This window comes from Mauremys reevesii, linkage group 2 (assembly GCF_016161935.1).
Source record: "Mauremys reevesii isolate NIE-2019 linkage group 2, ASM1616193v1, whole genome shotgun sequence".
NCBI classification, from domain to species: Eukaryota; Metazoa; Chordata; order Testudines; family Geoemydidae; genus Mauremys; species Mauremys reevesii.
In genome coordinates, this window is record NC_052624.1 from 239,148,130 (window position 1) to 239,175,133 (window position 27,004).

General features: G+C 43.9%; 1 long non-coding RNA gene across 1 annotated transcript; it reads left to right on the top strand.

Moving 5' to 3' along the window:
• Window positions 1–3,356: 3,356 nt before the first annotated feature.
• LOC120398688 lies at window positions 3,357–9,806 on the top strand. The gene is made up of 3 exons (XR_005594630.1): window positions 3,357–3,414; window positions 7,829–8,025; window positions 9,463–9,806. It is a non-coding gene; the product is annotated as an uncharacterized LOC120398688 (long non-coding RNA).
• The last annotated feature ends 17,198 nt before the right edge of the window (window positions 9,807–27,004 follow it).

Below are 27,004 nucleotides of genomic sequence, written 5' to 3' on the forward strand. Positions count from 1 at the left end.
GCGGCATTTCGGCAGATGCTCGACCGCCGACCAGGACGCGGACATGCGCCCGCGGGCACCACGTTGGGGACCCCTGATCTAGACCATCCCTGACAGGTGTTTGTCCAACCTGCTCTTTAAAATTGCCAATGACGGAGATTCCACAACCTTCCTTGGCAATTTATTCCAGTGCTTAACCACCCTGACAGGAAGTTTTTCCTAATGTCCAACCTAAAGCTCCATCGCTGGAATTTAAGCCCACTGCTTCTTTTCCTATCCTCAGTGGCTAAGAAAAATAATTTTTCTCCCTCCTCCTTGTAACAACCTTATATGTACTTGAAAACTGTTGTCATGTCCCCTTTCAATCTTCTCTTTTCCAGACTAACCAAACCCATTTTTTTCAATCTTCTATTATAGGTCATGTTATCTAGACCTTTAATCGTTTTTGTTGCTCTCCTCTGGTCTCTCTCCAATTTGTCCACATCCTTCCTGAAATGTGGTGCCGGGAACTGGACACGATACTCCAGCTGAGGCCTAATCAGAGTGGAGTAGAGCGGAAGAATTATTTCTTGTGTCTTGCTTACAACACTCTGGCTAATACAGCCCAGAATGATGTTATCTTTTTTTGCAACAGCGTTATACTGTTGACTCGTATTTAGCTTGTGGTCCACTATGATCCCCAGATCCCTTTCCACACTACTCCTTGCTAGGTCATTTCCCATTTTGTATGTGTCCAACTGATTTTTGCTTCCTAAGTGGAGTACTTTGCATTTGTTCTTATTGAATTTCAACCTATTTACTTCAGACCATTTCTCCAGTTTGTCCAGATCATTTTGAATTTTAATCCAAACCTCCAAAGGGGTCCTTGCAACCCCTCCCAGCTTGGTATCGTCTGCAAACTTTGTAAATGTATTCTGTATGCCATTATCTAAATCATTGATAAAGATATTGAACAGAACCAGAATTGCAGGACCCCAGTCGTTATGCCCTTTCAGCATGACTGAACCACTGATAACTGCTCTCTGGGAATGGTTTTCCAACCAGTTTTTCACCCACCTTATAGTAGCTCCATCTAGGTTGCATTTCCCTAGTTTGTTTATGTGGAACAGTATCAAAAGCTTTATTAAAATCAAGATATACCAAGTATGCCGCTTCCCCCCCCCCCATCCACAAGGCTTGTTATCCTGTCAAAGAAAGCTATCAGGTTGGTTTGACACAATTTGTCACAAATCCACGTGACTGTTACTTATCTTATTATATTCTAGATGTTTGCAAATTGATTGCTTAATTATTTGCTCCATTATCTTTCCGGGTACAGAAGTTAAGCTGACTGGTCTGTAATTCCCTGAGTTGTCCTTATTTCCCTTTTTATAGATGGGCACTCTGTCTGCCCTTTTCCTGTCTTCTGGAATCTCTCTCATCTACCATAACTTCTCCAAGATAATTGCTAATGGCTCAGATATCTCCTCAGTCAGCTTCTCGAGTATTCTAGGGTGCATTTCATCAGGCTCTGGTATCAGAGGGGTAGCCGTGTTAGTCTGGATCTGTAAAAGCAACAAAGAATCCTGTGGCACCTTATAGACTAACAGACGTTCTGCAGCATGAGCTTTCGTGGGTGAATACCCACTTCTTCAGATGCAAGACTTGCATCAGGCTCTGGTGACTTGAAGACATCTAATTTGTCCAAGTAACTTTTTAACTTGTTCTTTCCCTATTTTAGCCTCTTGTGATCCTACCTCATTTTCATTGGTTTTCTCTATGTTAGACGTCCAATCACCACCAACCTTCTTGGTGAAAACCGAAACAAAGAAGTCATTAAGCATCTCTGCCATTTCCACATTTTCTGTTATTCACTCTCCCCCGCCCCTTCATTGAATAACGGGTCTACCCTGTCCTTAGTCTTCCTCTTGCTTCTAATGTATTTGTAGAATGTTTTCTTGTTATCCTTTATGTCTCCAGCTAGTTTGATCTCGTTTTTTGCCGTGGCCTTTCTAATTTTGTCCCTACATACTTGTGTTATTTGTTTATATTCATCCTTTGTAATTTGACCTAGTTTCCACTTTTCGTAGGACTCTTTTTTGATTTTCAGATCACTGAAGATCTCCTGGTTAAGCCAGGGTGGTCTCTTGCCATACTTCCTATCTTTCTTATGCAGTGAGATAGTTTGCTCTTGTGCCCTTAATAATGTCTCTTTGGAAAACTGCCAACTGTCTTCTACTGTTTTTCCCCTTAGACTTGCTTCCCATGGGATCTTACCTACTAACTCCCTGAGTTTGCTAAAGTCTGCCTTCTGGAAATCCATTGTCTTTATTTTGCTGGTCTCTCTCCTACCATTCCTTAGAATCATGAACTCTATCATTTCATGATCACTTTCACCCAAGCTGCCTTCCACTTTCAAATTCTCAACCGGTTCCTCCCTATTTGTCGAAATCCAATCTAGAACAGCCTCTCTTCTAGTAGCTGTCTCCACCTTCTGAAATAAAAAGATGTTTCCAATACATTCCAAGAACTTGTTGGATAATCTGTGCCCTGCTGTGTTATTTTTCCAACATATGTCTGAGTAGTTGAAATCCCCCATCACGACCAAGTCCTGTGCTTTGGGTGATTTTGTTAGCTGTTTGGAAAAGCCTTATCCACCTCTTCTTCCTGGTTAGGTGGTCTGTAGTAGACCCCTACATGACATCACCCTTGATTTTTACCCTTTTATCCTTACCCAGAGACTTTCAACAAGTCTGTCTCCTATTTCCAATCTCAATCTCAGTCCAATTGTATGCATTTTTAACATATAAGGCAACACCTCCTCCCTTTTTTCCCTGCTGGTCCTTCCTGAGCAAGCTGTACCCTTCCATACTAATATTCCAGTCCTGTGTATTATCGCACCAGGTATCTGTGATGCCAACTATGTCATAGTTGTATTTATTTACTAGCATTTTGAGTTCTTCCTGCTTATTCTCCATACTTTTTGCATTAGTATACAAACATCTAAGATATGATTTGATTTTACCCCCCAGTTCTGTCTTGTCTCTCCTTTTTCCCTGCTATAACAGCCCATGCTTCCCACAAATTCCAAACCTTCTCCCAGGTATCCATGTTCAGGGGCGGCGAGTTATATGGGCCCGTGGGGCCCAGGCCCCACCAATAATCCAGGAGCTGGGCTCAGCCCCACCAATGTTTGGGCCCCAGGCCGTGTGCTGGGGGTCCCCCCTTTGCAACACCCGGGGCTCTCACCTCACCGCAGCGGCCGCGGCAGCTCCGGGGAGGGGCCTCAGGAGCGACTGGACTCCCAGCCCATTGGCTGGGAGCCCCAGCCAATGGGAGCTGCCGGGGGCGGTGCCGGAGCTGCCTGGCCGCGCCTCCACAGCAGGGAGGGGGAGCGAGCCACAGGCAGCGGCTGAGCCCTGGGCAGCCATTGTGAGCAGCAGCCAGACACAGACGGTGAGCTGTGGGGGCGGGCAGGCAGGCAGGCAGGCACACACACACACGTTGGTGGGGACAAACACACACAGCCAGGGGGTTGGGGGACAGACAGACACAGCCTGTGAGCTGTGGGGGCAGCCAGACACACACACACACAGCCGGGGAGGGGGGGTTGGTGGGGACAAACACACACAGCCAGGGGGTTGGGGGACAGACACACACGGGGGACGGACAGACAGACAGAGCCTGTGAGCTGTGGGGGCAGCCAGACACACACACACACAGCCGGGGGGGGGGGGGGTTGGTGGGGACAAACACACACAGCCAGGGGGTTGGGGGACAGACACACGGGGGGTGGGGGGGGACAGACAGACACAGCCTGTGAGCTGTGGGGGCAGCCAGACACACACACACAGAGCCGGGGAGGGGGGGGGTTGGTGGGGACAAACACACACAGCTTGGGGGTTGTGGGACAGACAGACGGACACAGCCGGGGGAGATGTGGGGACAGACAGATGGAGTCGTGGGCGGGGAAAGGAGCAGCAATGGGCACCCCGGGGCTGTTATAAAATACACAGGATGGGGGGGGGGCTTCCTGAGGGGACTATAGCAACACCCCCCGTAGAGCAGACCCAGGTTGCAGCTGGCTCCGCCCATCACAGCCCCCTGCCCCACAGAGACCCACACAACCCTCAGCCCCCTCGAGAGACTCCCAATGACCCCTGTGCCCCTGTCACTCCTCTCCAAAGAGCCCTCCCCTTTGTGCCAGCCCACTCCCCTCCCCCCCTGCCTCCCCTCCTCCAAAGCTCCCTACAATCTCCCCTTTTGCCTTCCGCCCCCCAGCCCAGCCCATTCCATTGGCCGGGAGGCTCCCAGTCTAGTAGCTAGCAGGGCCCATGGGAGCTGCACCTGAGGCAGGGGCAGCCCCATCCCCAGTGAGGCTATGGTGAGGGGTGGCAGCAGGGGAGGCCATACGTGATGGCAACCTCCCCCCTCGGTACCCACCATAGGGGAGCCGAGTGGGCCTTCTGGACCTGAGAGGGACCCTAGGAGCATGTGCAGTGAACTGCGGGGGAGAGGAGGGGTCCCTCCCCTGGAGCTTGCTGCTGCCAGGGAGGGTGGAGCGGAGTCCTCTTTGGCCCTAGCCCTGGGGCAGCCTGTCTGCACCCCAAGTTCCTTATCCCTAGCCCTGCCCCAGAGTCCTCACCTGACCGGAAAAACGCAACTTAAATTTGGTGGTCAGTTTAGAGTATCATAGAATATCAGGGTTGGAAGGGGCCTCAGGAGGTCATAAGGTCCAACCCCCTGCTCAAAGCAGGACCAATTCCCAACTAAATCATCCTAGCCAGGACTTTGTCAAGCCGGGCCTTAAAAACTTCTAAGGAAGGAGATTCCACCACCTCCCTAGGTAACCCATTCCAGTGTTTCACCACCCTCCTAGTGAAAAAGTTTCTCTTAATATCCAACCTAAACCTCCCCCACTGCAACTTGAGATCATTACTCCTTGTTCTGTCCTCTGCTACCACTGAGAACAGTCTAGATCCATCCTCTTTGTAACCCCCTATCAGGTAGTTGAAAGCAGCTATCAAATCCTCCCTTATTCTTCTCTTCTGCAGACTAAACCATCCCAGTTCCCTCTGCCTCTCCTCAGAAGTCATGTGCTCCAGCCCCCTAATCATTTTTGTTGCCCTCCACTGGATTTTCCAATTTTTCCACATCCTTCTTGCAATGTGGGGCCCAAAACTGCACGTAGTACTCTAGATGAGGCCTCACCAATGTTGAATAGAGGAGAATGATCATGTCCCTCGATCTGCTGGCAATGCCCCTACTTATACAGCCCAAAATGATGTTAGCCTTCTTGACAAAGGCCAGAGGAGGGAGTGTTAGTGCCTGTGTGGACTTCTGAGAAGTGCATGGGGTGGAAGGAGATGCTGGGATGCTCTGGAACCACTCCTTCAAAGCCAGTCAGGACTCTGGGGGAGCCTCCTCTCTGAGCAGACTGTCTCCAGGGCAAGAAGCTTACACCTTCCTGGGTCTGACCTCAGAGCATTCAGCATGCCCTTCCACACCATGCACTTTCCGCAGTGAGTCCGCCCAGGCGGTGTCCTGGGGCAGCCAGAGGTCCCTGCACCCCAACTCGGCAGTCAGATGTGACTCTCAGCCAGACTGTAAAACAGAAGGTTTATTAGATGATGGGAACACAGTTTAAACAGAGCTTGTTGGTACAGAAAAGAGAACCCCTCGGTCAGGTCCATCTTGCGGGGTGGGGAGCCCAGAACCAAGTTCTGAGTCTCTCCCCATTTCCCCAGCCAGCTCCAAACTGACACTCCCTCCTCTGGCCTCTGTCTCTCTTCCGGACAAGGAGGCCACCTGATCTCTTTGTCCCCAACACCTTCAGTTGGCATCTTGCAGGGGAAACTGAGGCACCCACACAGTATTCAGAGAAAATATTAAGAACATTCCCACTTCATCACAACAGGTACAACAAAATATAATACTGTATATTGAAGTAGGCAAGTGCTGCTTCTGACTTTCCACTTTTAATTGACCCTTGTAATCTTGTGGCGCTGACGCGTTGTAGCTTCATTTTATATCGGCTTTCAGGCCGGGAGCGGGGGGGGCACCACCATTTTGGGCCCCACCAAAAATTATACAAACCTGCCGCCTATGTCCATGTTCTTCACTTACCTGTGGGCTTTGTTCACCTGCCCCCTTTGAACCTAGTTTAAAGCCCTCCTTCCTAGGTTAGCCAGTCTGTATCCAAATATGCTCTTCCCCTTCCTCGATAGGAGGATCCCATCTCTGCTTAGCAGTCCTTCTTCCTGGAACAGCATCCATACATAACTATGTAAAGTTATGTATAAATACTGAAAATATACTTTAAAAGTCTGTTCAAGACATTCATCACTAGCAGAGATGAAAAACAGGTTTTCATCCAGACCAGAGGTAAGAAATGTTTATCTCCTACCAAAGAGGTCCCCAAATTGTGGGGGGTGCCCCCCTTCGGAGGCACAGAGGAATGTTCTGGGGGACTCAGTGGGCCAGGACAGCCCTAAAGGAGGTAGGGGAGGAAGCACCACCCAGCCTTGCCCTGCCTCGCCCCCAGCTCTGTTCCAGCCCTGCCTCTAGGTGCAGCCTTCACTCCCGGCCCCACACCCATCCCTGTCCCCACCCTACAGTTGCAGCTCCATTCCTGGCCCAGAGCTGAGACGGGGGTGGAGCTGAGAGCAGAACTGGACCCTACCATGGGCTCGGATGCCGGCTCCAACCATGGCCTGGCTCCCGGGAGGGGTGAGAGGCACCATTAATGTTAACAGGGGGGGTGAACCTCAAAGCAGTGGTCAAACTTTTATCAGGGTGTGAATTAAGCATTGTCAGCTAACACAGTGGATGCCCATTTACATATGAAGTCAAATGCTAATGAAGAGATGTAGGATCAACAGGGAAGCAGCACAAAGATAGACAAGCCACATGGAGTTATCCTGTCTCTGAGAACAGACAATAACATTTGGGAGTACAGGTAGAAGGCAAAGAAGACACCCACTCAATCTGCACCTAGGAAGTAAACGGACAGCACATTTCCATTCATGAAAATGGGGTCTCTAGCCAACCTTGGTTGTAAAGGCTTCAGAGGACATTGTGTGAGATAAACTGCTTTATCATAGAATCATAGAATATCAGGGTTGGAAGAGACCTCAGGAGGTCATCTAGTCCAACAATTCCAGTTCCCTCAGCCTCTCGTCATAAGTCATGTGCTCCAGTCCCCTAATCATTTTTGTTGCCCTCTGCTGGACTCTTTCCACTTTTTCCACATCCTTCTTGTAGTGTGGGGCCCAAAACTGGACACATTACTCCAGATGAGGCCTCACCAATGCTGAATAAAGGGGAATGATCACGTCCCTCGATCTGCTGGCAGTGTCCCTACTTATACAGCCCAAAATACCATTAGCCTACCATTAGCAACAAGGGCACACTGTTGACTCATATCCAGCTTCTCATCCACTGTAACCCCTAGGTCCTTTTCTGCAGAACTGCTGCCTAGCCATTCAGTCCCTAGTCTGTCACAGTGCATGGGATTCTTCCATCCTAAGTGCAGGACTCTGCACTTTTCCTTGTTGAACCTCATCAGATTTTTTTTTGGTCCAGTCCTCTAATTTGTCTAGGTCTCTCTGTATCCTATCCCTACCCTCCATCATATCTACCACTCCTCCCACTTTAGTGTCATCTGCAAACTTGCTGGGGGTGCAGTCCATGCCATCCTCCAGATCATTAATCATTAATTAATTAGACAGGAGGTTAACCTGTTAGTTAAGGTTAGTCTCTAGAAAGCATGTTATGATTTTGTTTTATATGTAATCATTTGTTTCCAGTATTCTTATGCACTATCACTTGACTCTTGAGTCTTTGATAATAAACTTCCTCTTCTTTTCAGTATAAATATAGCTCAGTGCTGTGATGTTAAAATGCTGATCCTGGCCTGAATCTTACAAGCTGGAGTGTACACCATTCCTTTGGGAGAAGCAGACTGGTACTTCTGTGAATGTTCAATAGATAACAGGATGGACACGACAAAGAGACTTCAAAGGGACTCAGGGGCTGGGGTGCACCTTTGGTTACCTGCAAGGCAAAGTAAGGGCTGACATAGTTCAAAGGAGAGTGCTTGAGTGGCTGATAGTTTCCTATCACCAGACTAACACCCAATTGAACACGAGCAAAACTCCCTTTCATTAGTGGCACGGGGTAACAAGGTGACTTACGGTCCTGGGTACCCCGAGAACCATCACAGCATGGTTCCCATTGACTTGGATTTTTATCAAGTTGGAGTAATGGCTTTGAACCAAGGTTTGTACTGTTTGCCAGCCCGATATGCTTACCATTCTTTCTTCCATCACCTACATTATGTTACAGTAACTCCTCACTTAAAGTCGTCCCTGTTAACATTGTTTCATTGTCACATTGCTGATCAATTAAAGAACATGCTCATTTAAAGTTGTGCAATGCTACCACCTGCTTTGTCCACTGCTTGCAGGAAGAGCAGTCCATTGGAGCTGGCTGGTGTGGGCTTGGAACCAGGGTGGACTAGCTCCCTGTTCCCCTAAGTTCCCTGTGCTGCAGCTGCCGAGCAGCTATCAACTGCCGGCAGTTCAGTTGTCCCTCCCCCACTGCCATGTGCTGCTCCTGCCCTCTGCTTCAGAGCTGCTTTCCAGAGCCTCCTGCTTGCTGTGCAAGGGTGGGGGGGGGAAGAGGAGGGCTAATGTCAGGGCATCCTCCTTCCCCCTGCTCCTACACCCTGCTTACCCCATTTCCATAGAGTGTGTGTGTGGGGGGGAAACAACAGGACTCAAGACAGAAGAAGCTTGCTGGCAGGAGCTGCTGCCTCAACATGCTGATCTATTTAAAAAGACAGTGTACTTAGAGTGGGGTCAGCGTACTTAAAGGGGCAATGCACATCTCTCTCTCTCTCACACACATGGTGTGTGTCTCTGTCTGCCATGTTGTCTCAGCTCCCTCCATTCGGGCTGCCTTGTATAGTGTGAGGCTACATTAACAACAAAGTGTTAACCCTTGAGGGCTCAGCTGATTGCTAGTTCATCATTTAGCAGTAAGGCATTCCCTGGGAAATATCCCACCCTCCGACTTCACCACTTCAACCAAGCTTCAAAATCATAATCACTGTGTACCAGTAATAAATTATTTGTTTAATTTTATACTGTGTGTGTGTAATATACACACACAGTATGAGTTTTAAACAAATAATTTACATATATATATATATATATATTAATTAGTCTTCGGTCTGGTGAAAAAAATTACAATAATTCTTATGGGGAAATTGGATTCGCTTAACATTGTTTCACTTAAAGTCAAATTTTTCAGGAACATAACTACAATGTTAAGCGAGGAGTTACTGTATTTATCATGAAAAACTAGGCTGCAAGGTAGCATTGACTTGCACATTAGGGGTCAGTGATGTATAAGCATGTAGGCCTTTAGTAAAGAAATGTATAAGCACTCTAACTTCCAGCTAAGGGAAACCACCGATGTTCTTTTTGTGTTGTAAAACAGCTACACAGAGGAGGATTGATGTCCAGACTCAACTTTCAAGGCAATATGGTTCCAGGAAAGGAGTTTTATACTAGGAGAGTTTTCAAGATAACAACTATAGGCTTGGGCAGTAAGAGGGAACTGTGTTTTAAGCAGTTAGATTGGAGATAGAGCCCAAGAAGGACAGGTACCAAGACACCTATTTCTTGATGAAAGAACAGAGGCACAGTAGCTGAGACTTCTATAAGAGAGATTTGCCTGTGGCCCCGATTCTGCACCCATCCAAGTCAATGGGAGTTGTAACCACCTTGTTGTGAGGTTAGTTATGACCTGTTTCAGGAAACAGGACCTGTGGGAATTTTGCAAATAAATAAACTACATTTTATATTTAAACTTAATAACAATTACTGATGGTCAGTAATAATATTATGTATGAATGCTGTCCATTGATTTAACATGTTCTAAAGACCAATGGTATTTCATATTCTATAAAGCAAGACATGTACATATTTAGGATGAAGCCCCACTGAAATCAAAGGGACAATGCCCACTGACTTCACTAGGGCCATAATTTCTTTATATTTGATCAAATTTTCAATTACTGTGATAGTACCATGCATATTAAAATTTATTTTAAGAATTATGAAGTTTTTGTATGTGGAAAAAAGGACTTGTGGCTTGTTTGAATGTACATCTTTTTATTTGTTAATCAGGAAGGCTGCATCTAAACATTCAAAAAATGGGAACCATATTTCACTATCTGTCCAGATCCATACCTTGCAACATCAGAAGCTGTAGCATGGACAGGGATCAAGTGGGTTCAGGCATTTTTACCACCACGTTTTCTAACCTTGAGCAGGGTTGACATTACAATGGTTATAATGCCTGAACACTGTCTACACTTCAGCTTCCACCATTGCTATCACTGCTAGAGGTGTGCTATTGATAAATTACAGGTGCCATTCTAGGCAATGTCGAATATTCAGTGTTTAGTACCATAAGGAATTGTAATTGTAATTCCTTATGGTAGGTTCAAATGTCATAGCCCCTTCCTGTAACATATGAATCTCCAGTTATCTGTATTAGGCAAGCCATCAGATGCTACAGGGATGAGCACTTTAGAAATGTATACTGTACCTAATGAAATAAAATAAGAATACCGATTAGTAGAATAGAAATGATAGAGTTCCTTGATAAAAGTATGTTTGAGCACCACTCTCCTCATAGTGACTTAGGAGGTAGTTGATCTGCCCACAATGTGTACCAGCTGGTATAGATTATTTGCCTGGTTTCACTTTGCTGAGTACCTTTCTGCTATGTCATCTGTTTAACTGTGAGCATGGTCCAGTACTGAGTCTACAGAAAGGTTCTAGGACTGGGTCATCATAGCAGCGTTCATCTTGGAATGATAAGAAATCTTGATTTCCATCTTCTCCATCATCTCTCTTATCTATCTGTCCCATAGTCTTCATTATTAGAGACCACTTTAGCCTTGCAAAGCAAGATGGCAAAACAAAAGTCCAGCAAGGATTAAGAGATCAGGTTGTTTGTTGTAAAAGGCTGGTTTTCCCACTACTACCCCAATGAGGTCTGCTGAGAAATGAGAAGAGCATGGGACTGTTTAGACTTGGAGACTCTTTCCCCTTCCTCTTCGAGGATAACTGGATAGGTATAGACAAGAAGAAGATTGTTCCAGTGGCATTTAATGAACCTATTTCTTACCAAATAGATTATTATGGTAATTTTGGCTTTTCTTTTCTTTATGAGGGATCCACTCTTATGCCTACTGAAGTTCCTTCCAGATTTGCCATTGACTTCAGAGAAGCAGTATCAGACCTACTGGGTATCAGCAGTATTGTGTTACTTTTGTTTGTCTCTTGAGTGACCTATGGTTAACAAGTATATGTTTATTGCATCTATGAATTTCTTTTGAAAAACAAACAACTGTGGCTTTCTCTCTCTCACACTCTTTGTAGACCTTGGTCTGTCATAGGCCACAGTATCTGAAATACATTCTTTCGCTAACTCACCTGCAGATAATACATTTGTGTAAAGTTAAGGTTATAACACTCAATATTTTATAATTCCCATTATTCAAGGACACTTCGTTCTTAGGAAAAACTCATCATGGCAAGAGGGCCAGGCTGAATGCCAGCATGCCTTGTGTGACGCACAATGGATGTCTTTTATGTTTTAACTTGAGTCACAGAGAAGCATTTCTAAGTATTACTTTCTTTCTGGCACCTTTTCTTTGTCCTATTTTTCTTATACCCTCTCTCCTGTGTACTGAGTGTCTATATGTTTATGTATGTAAGAAATCTGTTTTTAAAATTATGAAGAATAAAACCCCAGCTGCACAAAATTCTAATAGGCCACACTGTTTTGGTTACAATCTGAGATTTTACAGACATTAAATTAACTACAGAAACATTGAGTACTATAAGGAATGCCACGGGTTACAGGGTTCAAATGAAGCTTGCACATGCAAACAAGACTTAATTTATAGTATTGTGGTTTACGCCTTCAACAGAAGAGTGAGAAGGGCAAAGACAAGAATTTTCTTATATTTTTAACAGCACATAATAGGAAAATGTCAAATCGTTATTTTGTAGATGGTGATAGTGATTAAGATTGAGTGCAATCTACAAGGAGGAATTAGTTTTGCAGCTGAATGTAGAGCATTAATAATAGTTATAGGCTCAATCCTGCTTCCACTGAAATAACTGATTTCAGTGGGACCAACTGGGTAATCAGCAATTTTGTAAATCAGACCACTTATTCAGGCACCTAAATATGTACTTAAGGAGCCTAACATTAGATCCCTATTTTTGAAAATCTTGACCCAGATTCATATATCTAAATACATCAAAAACAGGGACTGTTCTACAAACTGAAAATCTTATGGCTGACCTCCTTCTCTCCCAATAGTTTCCTCTTCTGTATCCAGTAATGTCACCATGAATGTCAAGCTTTAATTAGTGGTATGTAAGTAATTATTAGCATGTGAAAGTGAACTCTGTATAGATGACAGTAAATACTTTACATAGGTTTAATAGATTAGGCATAAGACATTTGTTTGGCTGCAATAACCCAAATGCTGCTCTCATTTACACTAATATAAATCCAGAATAACTCCATTTTGTTCCTTTGTGACATATAGCTTTTTCTGCATCACATTTTGAAGAATCAGTAATCAAATCAGTAATTTACTTCTGGGGGAATTCTGCACCACTGTGCAATGCAGAATTTTCAGAAATTAACATTGTGTGCACAGAATTTCTTTCAACCACAGAAATAGGTTGAAGTGTGCTGGCTGCCACTAGTGGCCGCTGGACCTGGCAGAGCCCAGTTTGCACAGAGAAGACACTGCTGGGGTGAGCAAGAGGGAACTAGAGGGTTCCTGGCAGCTGCAGTTCCCAGCATGCCTTGAAGGAAGGAGAGGGCTGCGCATAGGAAACTCCATGCAAGCCTGGGACCAAGCATCAGGCTGTTTCTCTCTCTGGATCCCTGGGATCTGGTGGATGGGTGAGGGCATTTGTCTGGGGAAGGGGGGGGCATGGATGGGCTCTGATAGGGTAGGGCTTGTGAGTTTATGGCTCCCCGGCTAGGCTCGAGGGGAAGGGGACAGAAACAGCATCTGAGTTGTTATATGGGGTTTCTTTAACTCTAATCCTGGGGGAATTTTTGTGTGTGTCTGTATTGTTATAGACATACATGTTGACAGGTATTTTGAAATAAATTAAAACAAATAATTGAAACTGGCGTGATTATGTAGTGTTATTTTGACAAATAAAATGTGCAGAATTTTGTAGAAGTTTAGAATATTGTGTGCAGAATTTTTAATTTTTTGGCGCAGAATGCCCCTAGACACAATTCAAAGGTCAAATTTACAAACATGGCATTTATGGATCAGCAGTTACTTCATAGCAGCTGATAAAATAAAGAGATGATAATCAGATAAATTAATCTGTAAAATAGAAATACATATTTTTCCTGACTGACATCTCAGATTTAAGAGTAGCCCAATGCATGCAAAACTTGGTCAAAGTAAATTTCTTGAGAGAAAATTCAAATGATTTCTTCTGGTTGATAATTATTTGAATTTTTTTTTCCAAAATCTTCAGTTACATTGATCTTAATGGGATTAACCCACAGCACTTATTCAGAATGCATCCAGTCACCCCACGCGTATTCCAAACAAGTCCAAACAAAGGTATCATACAGTAGGTCTGAATCCACCAGCAGATGATTGCAGTTTCAAACTTTTAGCTTTTCATATTGTCATTTTCCCCTGCGCTAGAGATTGTCAAAAAAGCATTTGTAAATGCTCACTGAAACTATTTTAATAAAACCCAGAAAACTCTTATTTTGGCATCTCCTGTTTAAAAAATGCTCCAATTATCAAAGAAGTACAGATTTTTTTTTCAGAAGAAATGTTTGTACATTTTTGATCCAAACAGTTAATAAAGGTGGTTGTTTATTTAAAAAGAAACCTGAATAAAAACATGCTCAGATCAGACTTTTAACAAAAAATAAATGTAAATGAATATGCCTGTACACAAATGTGCCTAAACTAAATTGTTTTCCTGTGCTGTGCTTCCTCTCAGACAGAGACTATTTACCAGAGCATGGAATTTCAAGCATGGATCTAGACATATCAGAGTTTTCTTTGATCACTTTTCCATGACACAGCTGTAATCTGTACACAGAGGCTAAGTAGTTGCCTCATGAATACCATTTTTCAGAGGTTTTAAATGTCATGCTAATATATTTAACTGATCTATCAGTTAACTTTATATGGAGAAATATACATGATAAATTTTAACTGTAATTTTAAAATATTGAATTTTTAATTTTTTTGTGCATAAATAGATATGGTAAGTCCACATCATTGAAAGCTGGGTTGAGCCGAAGTCAGAGTTCTATGATTTTGACCATTGTGCTTTCAAATAATGATAAAGCTTGACTGCTGCAGAGCCTAAATCCTGATTTTGGAGCTGCAGGTTTTTTAACACTAATCTCAAGAATTTAAATTCCAAGTTTTGACAGCAACTTTGGACTAGTGAAGTCAGATGTGACATGTTCCCCTGTGCCCTTACGCAGAAGATGTCATTACGTTGGCCCAAATGAACATGTTCATATAAAGATTTGTAGGGTTAACTTATAGAGGGAGGGCTCTCAAATATAGACATCTTTGCAGCTTATCCAATGTAAAGAGAAACATTAATGTGACTAAAACAGAGCTGTAAGTACACAGTGCTATACAACTGGTGGTCTAACTATATAGTTCTGTAGACAACACTCAGTATAATCCAATGAGAATTACAGGACTCAGATTGCAGGGGGATGGATGAAAAGCTTTTTTCATCACACAAAGCCCCTTGAGGATCTTACTTGAGGACACACAGTGCCTTCCAGGAGGGGCTGTGCACCTCACAGGATTTGGGTAAACAAGACAGATAAATGACTGCACCTCACATTGATTGTGCCCAGTACACTGCAGGGAGCTGCTTAGGTGGGTAAGAGTTCATAGTTTTTTGAATTGCTCTGTTCCTCCATGAAAGGAATAAAAAAAGTGTTGGTTTGGTGGTGTCTGGGTAGAAAGAGCTTCCACAGATAAATATCTGTATTTATGGTTTTAGAAGATTCCGAAGACATTTACTGATGCCCAACCTTAACTGTAAGATGAAGTTCCTATGAAATTTGTGTCTTCCTTAACTTTTTTGGTAAATTGAAGAGAAAGCACATACACTACTGTTTACACTACACATACAAATACATGTTCATCCATGTTCTTATGAAAGAGCACCATATACACTACATACCTCAAGCGTGAATGGTATAAGCAAGAATCTTACATACAAACATAAAGGCAAAGAAACATGCTTATGGTTAAAAGGGAATGCAGTCTCCTGAACTCTGTGTATCCACTGTTTCCTGTTAGTGTATATTTCAATTGCACTATATGCAGAACCACTACACTACAAAGATATTTCTAACTTTTTCCTGTTAAAACTGTATTTTATACTGCTACTGCTCCACACATAGAGGATGAAGAAATCACTGAATATGTGATTGCTCTTGGCTGGATTAATTTTAACCGATAGCCATAGCTACCACAGGTGATATTTTTGCCCATTTGAGTAAGGAAGATTGATTAGGGAGACGGAGGAAAGTAGTGGAGCCCAAACAAGCTTCTGCACCCCCTAACATTTGGCAGAATAGACTGACAGGGTATAGAAACATATTACACAGCCTTCTATGCACGGAAGAGTTGCCAAACATTTGGTACAGTAAACAGAATCTTAAAGAATTACACATTTACCAAAGGCATCCATTGAATTTATTCACACAAATGGGAAATGCACTGCAGATAGGGGAATTGTACATTTCTCCTGCTCTGCAAAGATGTATTCATCCGTGCATAAATAGCTAAAATTACTTGTGAAGCCAACAGATGTGCAAGCCAAAACTCCACCCCCACAGAGAAGCCAGCGAAAGAATGGTACATTTCCCATGCATGTTAGCTTCACATTTCACCAACTGATTCACGGAGAATTCAGCCAGATTGCAGAAGCCTTTTTTATTATAATTTATGCAGGCTCAAATTCTGGGAGCTACAGCTCTACTTGAAAGGCACTGTATAAAGTATATGAATACTATCTGCCCTTGGAAAGAGGGAGAGAAGGAACACTCTGGTGTATGTATATATCACAAAACTGAATCAAAGTAATATTTTAAGGCATTCAGAGGCCATGGGAATGATAGTAATAGATAGATATTGATAAATAAAGCAAATAGATAGATATTGATAAATAAAGCATATAGATAGAATGAACTTCCTTTTACCTATGGACTCTTCCACCCAGTTATCCATTCACCTTCTTCCCCTTGCACAGCACAGAAACTGCCCTTTCTAAAGTCATCGGTGACCCCTTCCTGGGATATTATCAAGCAAAGGCATAACCGCTGTGGAAGCTATCCTCTGGCTTTTTACTATTCAGTTGATGTACCCTGCAGTGCAGCTTCGAGTCTTGTACATTTTCACAGTAGTTCTTTTGCCTCCCAACTTTGTGATTGCAAGTTTGGACACAAAGCCTTCTTTTCATTCTCACCTTACTAGATCTGTCTGCTCCCACTCAAGACATTTTCCTTCCCAAGCTTCTAAGACTTTCCTCTTTCTTAGCTCTCACTGTACTGCTGCAACTGCTCCTTCAGTATCTGCATTGGTGACTCCTCCTCCTTGCACTCACTCTCCATCTGTGTCCCTTGGGGCTCTCCCCTTTATCCTCTTCTCTGACCTCCGTTACTTGGCTCATTCTGTCCTCTCAAATATATCCAGAATGTAGTTGCAAAAATGTACCTTGCCTACTGCTCTGACCCTGTTCACACCTCTATTTCAAATCACTTCGCTAGCTGCTGCTTGCCTTCCACATCAAACTCAAGCTCCTTGCTCTCACCTCCAGTCACAATTTATAGCCACCTACTGCTATCACCTGGTCTCTTTTTTCTTCCCACTTTGGTTTTTTTTTTCACTCCACCCAAACTTCATGCCTAATCATCCTTCTTTCCAGCTGCTGCCCCTATGCATTTTTACATGCTGCTCCCCATGTTTGCCATTCTTTTCCTGAGACAAAGTGGGTGAGGTAATATCTTTTATTGAACCAGCTTGTAATGGTAAGAGAGACATGCTTGTTGATCCAATAAAAGATATTACCTCACCCACCTTGTCACTCTAATATCCTGAGGCAGACATGGCTACAACTACACTGCATACATTTTTTTCCTTAGCAGCTCTGCCATGCATCTTCTCCTTTTCCTTCAAATCCCTTCTTGAATTTACTAATTCCATACACCCATAAACCTTAGTTCTCCCTTTCAAAGAAACAAATCATTTTTTTAAAAATGTGGAATGAATGAAGTGTGCCTATCACAGTGGCTCCTTTACTGTTTTTATGTTGACTCTATCCTCCTTCCGTCATTGGTATTTTTCTGTTCAAACTGTACACTCATTTCAAGGCAGGGAGCTTGTTATCTTCCATAATGATGAACCAGCAAATGCACTTTTGGCTGTATAGAAATAATAATCCATATTTAAAAAAAAAAAATCCTCCCACAGCTGGATGTGGCTATGGAGATAAAGATGACCTCTGCCAAGTCTCGAACATTTGCCAGCAAACTCTTACTCATGTGAGTAATACTTACTCACAAGTGTATCCCCTTAGAAATCAATGGTACTACTTGTACAATCACAGAATCAGAAGGGACCTCAAGAGGTCTTCTAATCCAGTCCTCTGCACTCAAGGCAGGACTAAGTATTATCTAGACCATTGATGACAGCTGTTTGTCTAACATGCTCTTAAAAATCTCAAATGATGGAGATTCCATAACCTCCCTAGGCAGTTTATTCTAATGCTTAACCACTCTTGCATAAAAACTATTTATATGAGTATTTTTAGGATTGGACCCCCCCCTCCCCAACTCCCAAGGTTGTTTTACTACTAGGAATTTTTCACTCATACAGATTTGATCAATATAAATGTTCTTTTGTGTATATGATCACAATTTTTAAAGGTACAAAATAAAAGAAATTGGAAATGTAAAAGTTCACTTATGTTTTTAAAAATCCTCTTTTTATTCGATGCAGTAAAATAAAATTTATCTTGCAAAATCTTATATATAATAAAAGTATGTGATGTTTTTATTGTGGAAAATCTTTTCATATCAGCTAATATCCATAGTATGCTCCATATAGGCTGACAATTACAGTGTGTTGAGAGGGGGTGGAAATGTTATTCTGTTGTGACAAACGAGCACCATATTTACAGTGTACAGATTTATTTGGTGCCACAAATTATGTGAATGGTTATGCTCTAATTACAGTGTTAGAAACCACCAATAATTTGGGTTTCTAGCTTCATGTTTAAAATGTCATTAATACCCAATTTGGCAATGCTCAGACTGGTTCATTTTTTTCTTTTCTTTTTGTCATTCTCATTTAGAGAAATGATCACTGTAACCCACTGATTCCAGCTGGTTTTATATTATTCCTTCTGTGCTGCAATGCAACTGACTACCACTATCATTATAAACCAAAAAGTATATACTGCTATTTGAACAGATGCATAAATAGGCTGTAGAAATGAAAAGAATATATGACTATAAATGCATTTTGCCACAACTTGCAATCGTCTTGTGGAATACAGAGGGAGAAATATGAGGCTAATGTCAACAGAAAAAATCCTTTGTCTGATCTCATAAATATCATTACTATCAAAGCATAGTTGTTAAAATCCCTCACAATCAACCACTAAATTACTTTCTTTTTAACCGTCCTGTAATTTAGTTGATGTCATCTGATTACTATTTCCTTGATATTGATTTAATTTAACACAGAGGGACTGCTATACTGTTAGCATTGTCAATACAGTATCACTGGGAGTGACTCACTTCCTTTGGCCTGTATTAGCTAAGAGCTAACATTAACTTGTGGAAGTACATATTAAAAAACTACTTAAGCCTAATCTAAATGTTATGTGTTTAGAATTTTTTAATTTTAGTTTTACATTAATAGTGCAAAATAGAACCAAATAAAGTTTAGATTTTTATTATAGCTTTGTGTACATAAAGCTATCACTGAGATCTACCATCATTCTTTTCATAAACGTCTGTATTCAGGGTCATTAATATTCACCACTCCCAAAGCCCCTGGCTGGGCATAGTCTTCCTTCCTGTGGATGCTTTAAAGTGTGCAAGACCAGTTCCAATTCCAACAGATCCTACAAGGTCCACAAGAGGAGGGCCCCACTCCTATGAACAAGAAGAGGTCTGTAATTGGAAAAGATGCCTGACCTAAAGATGGTTTAAGGTACACTGGAGCTGCTCCCCATTTCTCCAGTGAAATGTGGAGCAGCTGCCTCATTTAGCAAAATCCTATCTTCTTTTTTCTTCCCAAATTCACACTTTGTGGTGCATTTTTAATAGAACTAAAAATTATCTAAGAATTTTCTATTCACTTAATATTGCCATATTGTTTTCACTTTACTGCCTAGACCAAGGGGCCTGAGGTAATTTACATGTCCCGTGAGTTTCACCTTGTCACTTGCATTGCTAAGAGAGTTCCTGAACATTCCATGGAAGACAAACATCTCTAGCATGGAGTGTTTCCTTGCTCGGACTGCAATTTCCATTACATTTTTTTCTTGGTCTTCCATATAAGAGATGTGCTATAAGAACTGATACATCTGACATGCCAGGAATGTTGCTGGTACGTCATCTATAAATGTGACAGGCTGCATGAAACTTCATTTGAGATTTTGAAGACTGAATAACTAGTAAAGGCTTGGTCATCAGGTTATAACAATTCTGCAGAGAACATGCATGCTCTGTCTTGGCAATGGAAATGTATGTGTCATTCTGTACGAGATGGAATGGCTGTTTCTCTCCTTCTCTTTTTATCCATAGAGTGCCAGTTACTGCAATAATGAGGCGCTGACCCATCGCCATGCCACATAACTATTAGCTGCCTTGGACCTTCCCCATGATATAGAATCTGTTCCTAGCTGGCAGAAACAATGTGAACAGCAGTGTTGGGTGTCACTGCTTGTGAGGTGCTCACCACTGGCAGGTAGCACTTAGAATGTCTGCACTTTAGTTTGAACTGGGGAAACAGTAGCCATCTTTGCTCCATTGCTATTACTCGGTATGTATGTTTTAGCTGATTCTAGGCAAACCTTCTCACTCAGAATTTGAACATAAGTAGGACCTAAATGAGGTAGGACCTGCTTCTTCCTCTAATGTAGATTCCAAAGAGATAGCATGCATTTCTAGACATGAGTGTTGTTCACTTATATGCATCTGATTTGGTGGTCGGTGCCAACATAAATTTATTGATTTAAAGCTAACCACAACTGGTTGGCTATTATGTGCCTGTTCTCTTGTACTACCATGGTAGGGTGGATCTTTTGCAGGATAGGTATGGATATGAGCTGGCAACTCATAAGGAATCATTGTGATCTAGTCTATGACATAGGCTAATCAGGAGGTCAGAATTTCACCCAGGAATTCCTGCATCAAGCATAATAGCTTGTGGTTGGAAGGCAATGGTATCTACCAAAAGGAGAGAAAGTCTGTAAAGATCTGAAGGCTACGTTTGAAATAGATTTGGTTTTGAAACAGCCAGATTGTAAATAATGCTGAGTATGCATTTAGCTTTCATAGGGCTAAGCATGTATTTTTATAATTAATGCTGATATGTGTTTAGATTGTATGGACATGCGGACTCACCCCTGCGGCGCCTCCTGCTCATTACTTCTGGGAATTAGCTCATTCCAGCTCCGGAACACCCTCTGCAGGCGGTGATCCACCTGTCCTCTGGCCCCCATGTCCCTCCCTGGATCCCTGGTGCCCTTTTACCTGGGGTGCTGCCCCCTGGCAGTAACCCCTCAGTCTTAGGGTCTCCCCTCCCCAGGGAACCCTCACCCTCTATTCCCACCTTGCCTCAGTATATGGCTACTGCCAGTCATTGTCTAGCCCCACGCCCTGGGGCAGACTGCAGTATCAGCCACTCATCACTGGCAAGGAGGGTTTGGACCTGCTGCCTTGGCCTACCCCTGAGCTGCCCTCTGCAACCCCCAGTACCTGTTGGCCTTCTGATAGGCCACAGCCTGGGGCTTTCCAGGCAGGAGCTCCCCAGCTCCTCTGCCTTTCCCCAGCCCTGCTTCACTCAGGTACTCTGTCTTTAGCTCCCTGCAGCCAGGCCCTTCTCCCTCTACAGGCAGAGGAAGACTTACTGGGCTTCTGGCTCACAGCCTCTTATAGAGGCCAGCTGGGTCTGATTGGGGCATGGCCCCAGCTGAGCCTACTTTCCCCAGTCAGCCCAGGCTTCTTGCCCCAGCCACAGCCCTCACCTGGGCTGTTTTAAACCACTCAGGGCAGGAGCAGGGGACCACCCTGCTACAGATTCCTTATGGTTTGATTGTGCCCTTAGGAACATAAGGAGTAGTGTGTAAGCTAACTCAGGAGGACACCTCTAAGGCATGATTCCTCCAGCTGTTCTCTTTTTTCTGCTGGAAGAAAGGATGTGTGTTGCATTAGTCATCTGCAAACTGCAAGAAACTCCTGCTTTCTCACAAGGGGGAGCAGCAGCAGCAATGCAGAGGCCTTGCTCTGCTGAGGATCCAAACCCAAGATCAGGTTAGCCCTAGTGGGACTGCACCTGGGAAAGGGGGAAATCTAGCCCTTTACTGTTTTTCTAAACTGGTCATTCTCATAACTGTGTGGGATTCCAGAAGACTTGGTATTTGGGAGGGGTAGGGAGGAAATGAGCCCAGAAACCTAAGCCCAGAGGTAAGTGGGGAAGTGGGATACCAGGAAGAAACACAAGGAGGAGGGTACAAGATGGGAAGCCTCCTGATTCATACTAAGAAAGTAGGGCAATTGGTTAGTTATCGTAGGCACATGTACACGAACGCAAGAAGCATGAGAAACAAGCAGGAAGAATTGGAAGTCCTGGCACAATCAAGGAATTATGATGTAATCAGAATAACAGAAACTTGGTGGGGCACTTCACATGACTGGAGCACTGTCATGGATGGGTATAAACTGTTCAGAAAGGACAGATATGGGAGGAAAGGTGGAGAAGTTGCATTTCATGTAAGAGAGCAGTTTGATTGCTCAGAGAGCCAGTATGAAACTGGAGAAAAACCTGTTGAGAGTCTTTGGGTTAAATTTAGAAGCAAGAGCAACAAGGGTGATGTTGTGGTGGGCATGTGCTATAGACCACCGGATCAGAAGGATGAGGTAGATGAGGCTTTCTTCGGATAACTAATTGAAGTTTCCAGATCACAGGTCCTGGTTCTAATGGGGGACTTCAGTCACCCTGACATCTGCTGGGAGAGCAATACAGGAGTGCACAGACAACCCAGGAAGTTTTTGGAGAGTGTTGGGGACAACTTCCTGGTACAAGTGCTGGAGGAACCAACTAGGGGCTGTGCTCCTCTTGACCTGCTACTTACAAACTGGGAAAAATTGGTAGGGGAGGTAGAAGTGGGTGACAACCTAGGCAGCATTGACCTTGAGATGGCTGAGTTCAGGATCCTCACAAAAGGAAGAAAGGAGAGTAGCAAAATACGGACCCTGGACTTCAGAAAAGCAGACTTAGACTTCCTTAGGGAACTGATGGGCAGGATTCCCTGGAAGGCTAATATGAGGGGGCAAGGACTCCAGGAGAGCTGGCTGTATTTTAAAGAAGCCTTATTGAGGGTGCAGGAACAAACCATCCCAGTGTGAAGAAAGAATAGCAAATATGGCAGGTAACCAGCTTGGCTTAACAGTGAAATCTTTGATGAGCTTAAACTCAATAAGGAAGCTTACAAGAAGTGGAAATTTGGACAGATGACTAGGGAGGAGTATAAAAATATTGCTAGAGTATTCAGGGGTGTAATCAAGAAGGCCAGGGCACAACTGGAGTTGCAGCTAGCAAGAGATGTGAAGAGTAACAAGAAGGGTTTCTACAGGTACGTTAGCAACAAGAAGAGGGTCAGGGAAAGTGTGGAACCCTTACTGAATGGGGGAGGCAACATAGTGACAGATGATGGGGAAAAAGCTGAAGTACTCCATGCTTTTTTTGCCTTGGTCTTCACAGACAAGGTCAGCTCCCAGACTGCTGCACTTGGCAACACAGTATGGAGAGGAGTTGAGCAGCCCTCAGTGGTGAAAGAACAGGTTAAGGACTATTTAGAAAAGCTGGACGTGCACAAGTCAATGGGTCCTGATCTAATGCATACAAGGGTGCTGAGGGAGTTGGCTGATGTGTTTGCAGAGCCATTGGCCATTATCTTTGAAAATTTGTGGTGATCGGAGGAGGTCCCGGAAAAAGGCAAATATAGTGCCCATATTTTAAAAAGGGAAAAAAGAGAATCCGGGGAACTACAGACCAGTCAGCCTCACTTCAGTCCCTGGCAAAATCATGGAGCAGGTCCTCATGGAATCCATTTTGAAGGACTTGGAGGAGAGGAATGTGATCAAGAATAGTCAACATGGATTCACCAAGGGCAAGTCATGCCTGACCAACTTGATTGCCTTCTTTCATGAGATAATGGCTCTGTGGATATGGGGAAAGCGGTGGATTCCCCCACTACAGAAGGGATGTGGACAAATTGGAGAAAGTCCAGCAGAGGGCAACGAAAATGATTAGGGGGCTGGGGCACATGACTTACAAGGAGAGGCTGAGGGAACTGGGGTTAATTAGTCTGCAGAAGAGAAGAGTGATGGGGGATTTGACAGCAGCCTTCAATTATCTGATGAAAGAAGGCAATCAAGTTGGTCAGGCCTGAGCGGACGTGGCCTCAACTGGAAGAGGCGTGGCCTCAACAGGAAGAGGTGGAGTCTTTCAAGATTTAAAGGCCCTGGGGCTCCGGCTGTGGCTGGGAGACCCAGGACCTTTAAATCTTCCTGGAGCTACCAGCTGCAGAGGCAGCTGGGAGCCCAGGGGCTCGGGGCAAATTAAAGGGCCTGGGGCTCCAGCCACTGCAGAGCTCCGGGCCCTTTAAATCACCGCGGGAGCCCTGCCGCCACAGGCTAGGGCTGGGGTAGTGGTGGCAGTGCTCCGGCGGGGATTTAAAGGGCTCGGAGCTCTGGCTGCTGCGGGGAGCCCGAGCCCTTTCAATCCCCACTGAAGCCCGGCTCCCAGGGCTCCAGCAGCCAGGCTTGGTGGAGATTTTGTAGGGATATTAAAGAAGGTTTATATTAGACATGGTTTATATGAAAAATGACTTATTGTTAATTGATGCCTTATAACTAAAGGTTTATGTTAAAAGTAAATTTGTGATTCTAACCTGCAAGCCACCAGCTGTGTCTGTGTGAAGCCTGCTCAAAGAGATACTTGGTATAAAACTTGTTAAGCTCAAAGAAATACTTTGTATAAAACTTGTTAAACATTAATTATCTCTAAGTAAGCCAAAACAGTAGCTGTTATAGTGTATAGATAGAGACCCCCACCCTCTGTAAGTTTTCATCTCACTTTATCTTTGCTTGTTAAAAGACAGGGAGTCTCACATAAATTGGTAACACCCCAAAAGGTAAAGAGACAGTGAAATAGATGTGATTAAGATAGAGAATGTATGTGACTGAATGGTTAGGGAGTCACCAGCCTGAAGAATTCAGTGTCAGCTGAAGAAGGTGTCAAGTGGGATCAACCAGATGACCCCCGGAGGGCAAACTGGAATCCACCCACCACACCTCAAAGGAAGGAAAAACAAAACATCTAATAACATGGAGCCAGCCATCTGCTGATTGATTTAGCAACAGCAGAATGAAGCAACTCCTATGAACTAACATAGGGAAAAATCCCTATAAAACTGGACTCTAAAGAATAAGGACTTTGAGTCTATGGTTCTGATACCAACCTCCAGGAGCATCAGATGCATCTGACACAGACTCGGCTCCATCCTCATGACCAAGATACCTGGCCAGTAACTTGTCATGAGCAACATCTAGGCTGGTAACTATAACATCTATACAGAACCTGAATGAATGATTCTGTGAATGAATATGTGTGTGTGTGTATAAGAAATAAGTAGTAAAACAACGTTGTTTACTGTTGTCTTTTGTTTTGTTATGGGATTTACAATAAATGTGGCATCTTTGCCTTATCCCTCCTAATAAGATCCTGCTGGTTTTTATTATATTGGTATAACAATTTAAAGAGCCCGGTGCTCCTGTCACTGTGGGGAGCCCCGGGCCCTTTAAATCCCCGCCGGAGCCCTGCCGCCGTTGGGGTAGTGGCGGCAGGGCTCCAGCAGGGATTTAAAGAGCCCGGGGCTCCAGCCGCTGTGGGGAGCCCAGGCCCTTTAAATCACCGCTGGAAAAGCCGGTCCAGTCCGGTACGCCATACCTGCTCTTGCCGGAATGCTGTACTGGACCGTACCAGCTTACTTTCACCTCTGCAGAACAAGGAGCAATGGTCTCAAGTTGCAGTGGGGAAGGTTTAGGTTAGATATTAGGAAACACTATTTCACTAGGAGGGTGATGAAGCACTGGAATGGGTTACCTAGGGAGGTGGTGGATCCTCCATCCTTAGAGGTTTTTAAGGCCCAGCTTGACAAAGACCTGGCTGGGATGATTTAGTTGGTGTTGGTCCTGCTTTCAGCAGGGGATTGGACTAGATGGCCTCCTGAGGTCTCTTCCAAACCTAATAGTCTATGATTCTATGAAAAGGAATGTGATATTTAGTACAAAGGGACAAGATGACTTAAAGGATGTTACTCAGCAAGTTCATGTACATTCTAAAGTACTGGAGGCAGGTTCTGATCTCAACTAGCATAATTATAAAGTAACTCCACTCATGTCAGTGGAAGTACTTTGGGATTTATTCTGAGGAAGCTGGGGTCAGACCCAGGCATCTGCCTATCTTTTGAATCTGCCAATTACAAATTATATTTTCCACGAATAAGATAACATTGTATAATTATGTTAAATTATATAATAATATTATTTTACTTTGAAAGACTTTCTGTTTCTGTGTTTTGCCCAGTGGTCTAGACTTGGTGCTTTGCCTTGGTCTGTGTGTCCCAATTTCTCTCCAGTGCTTCAGATAAATTAAACAACATATAAAAAAATCCACTCCCTTCAGCCATACTGCCATAGGCTGTGATCATGTCAGATCTCATAAATTTAAGCAAGATTGACTCTTGTCAACATTTAGAAAGGAGCGCTAAAAGAAAAAAAATCTGTGATAATACACAAGGTATCTGTACATGTTTATGGATGACTGTACATAATACAGACACACACACACACACCTATGTTAAAAGAAATGCCAGAATTCAGGTTTCCTGTGCAACTTTAATTTAGGCTCCTTGTTCGTATGCATTATGAGACAGTCTTTAATTACTTGATCTCATGCAATTTTTTCCCATAGGATCCCTGGCTCATTCAGTACACAGAAGGCACAGTGCTCTGCGGATGAATGAAGAGTGTGTAGTGAAGGAGGCTTCTGCATGTAGGACCCCTGTTAGAGAAGTTGAAAGGTGGGTAGTGAATGAGGCAGGGAACTGTAGGAAATTAAAGGAGGTCAGTTGAATGCTGTGCTGGAGAATCAGATTCTGTCCCTGCCTCTGCCACAAAGTTCCTGTGTGATGTTAGGCAGTCATTTAAACAAAACTTTTCACAGTGGGGTCACTAATTGCGTATTCCTCATTTTCTGGGTGTCTAACTTGAAACCCTGGAATCTGATTTTCAGAGGGCTGAACCATAGGCACAACTTCTCCTGGCCCCAGTGGGTGATCAACCCCCCCCCCGGTGCCTGTTCCTATCCCGGCCTCCACCCTGCCCTGCCCCTCTCTCCCCAGCCCTGCCCCCATTCCAACCCCTTCCTAAAGTCCCCACCCCAACTCCACACCCTCCCTGCCCCTATTGGACCCCAGCCCTGCCTCCTCCCCTGAGCGCACCATGTTCCCGCTCCTTCCTCCCATAGCTTGTTATGCCATGAAACAGCTGTTTTGCGGTGGCAAGCACTGGAAGAAGAAGTGGGGAAGTGGTGCACTCAGAGGAGAAGGAGGAG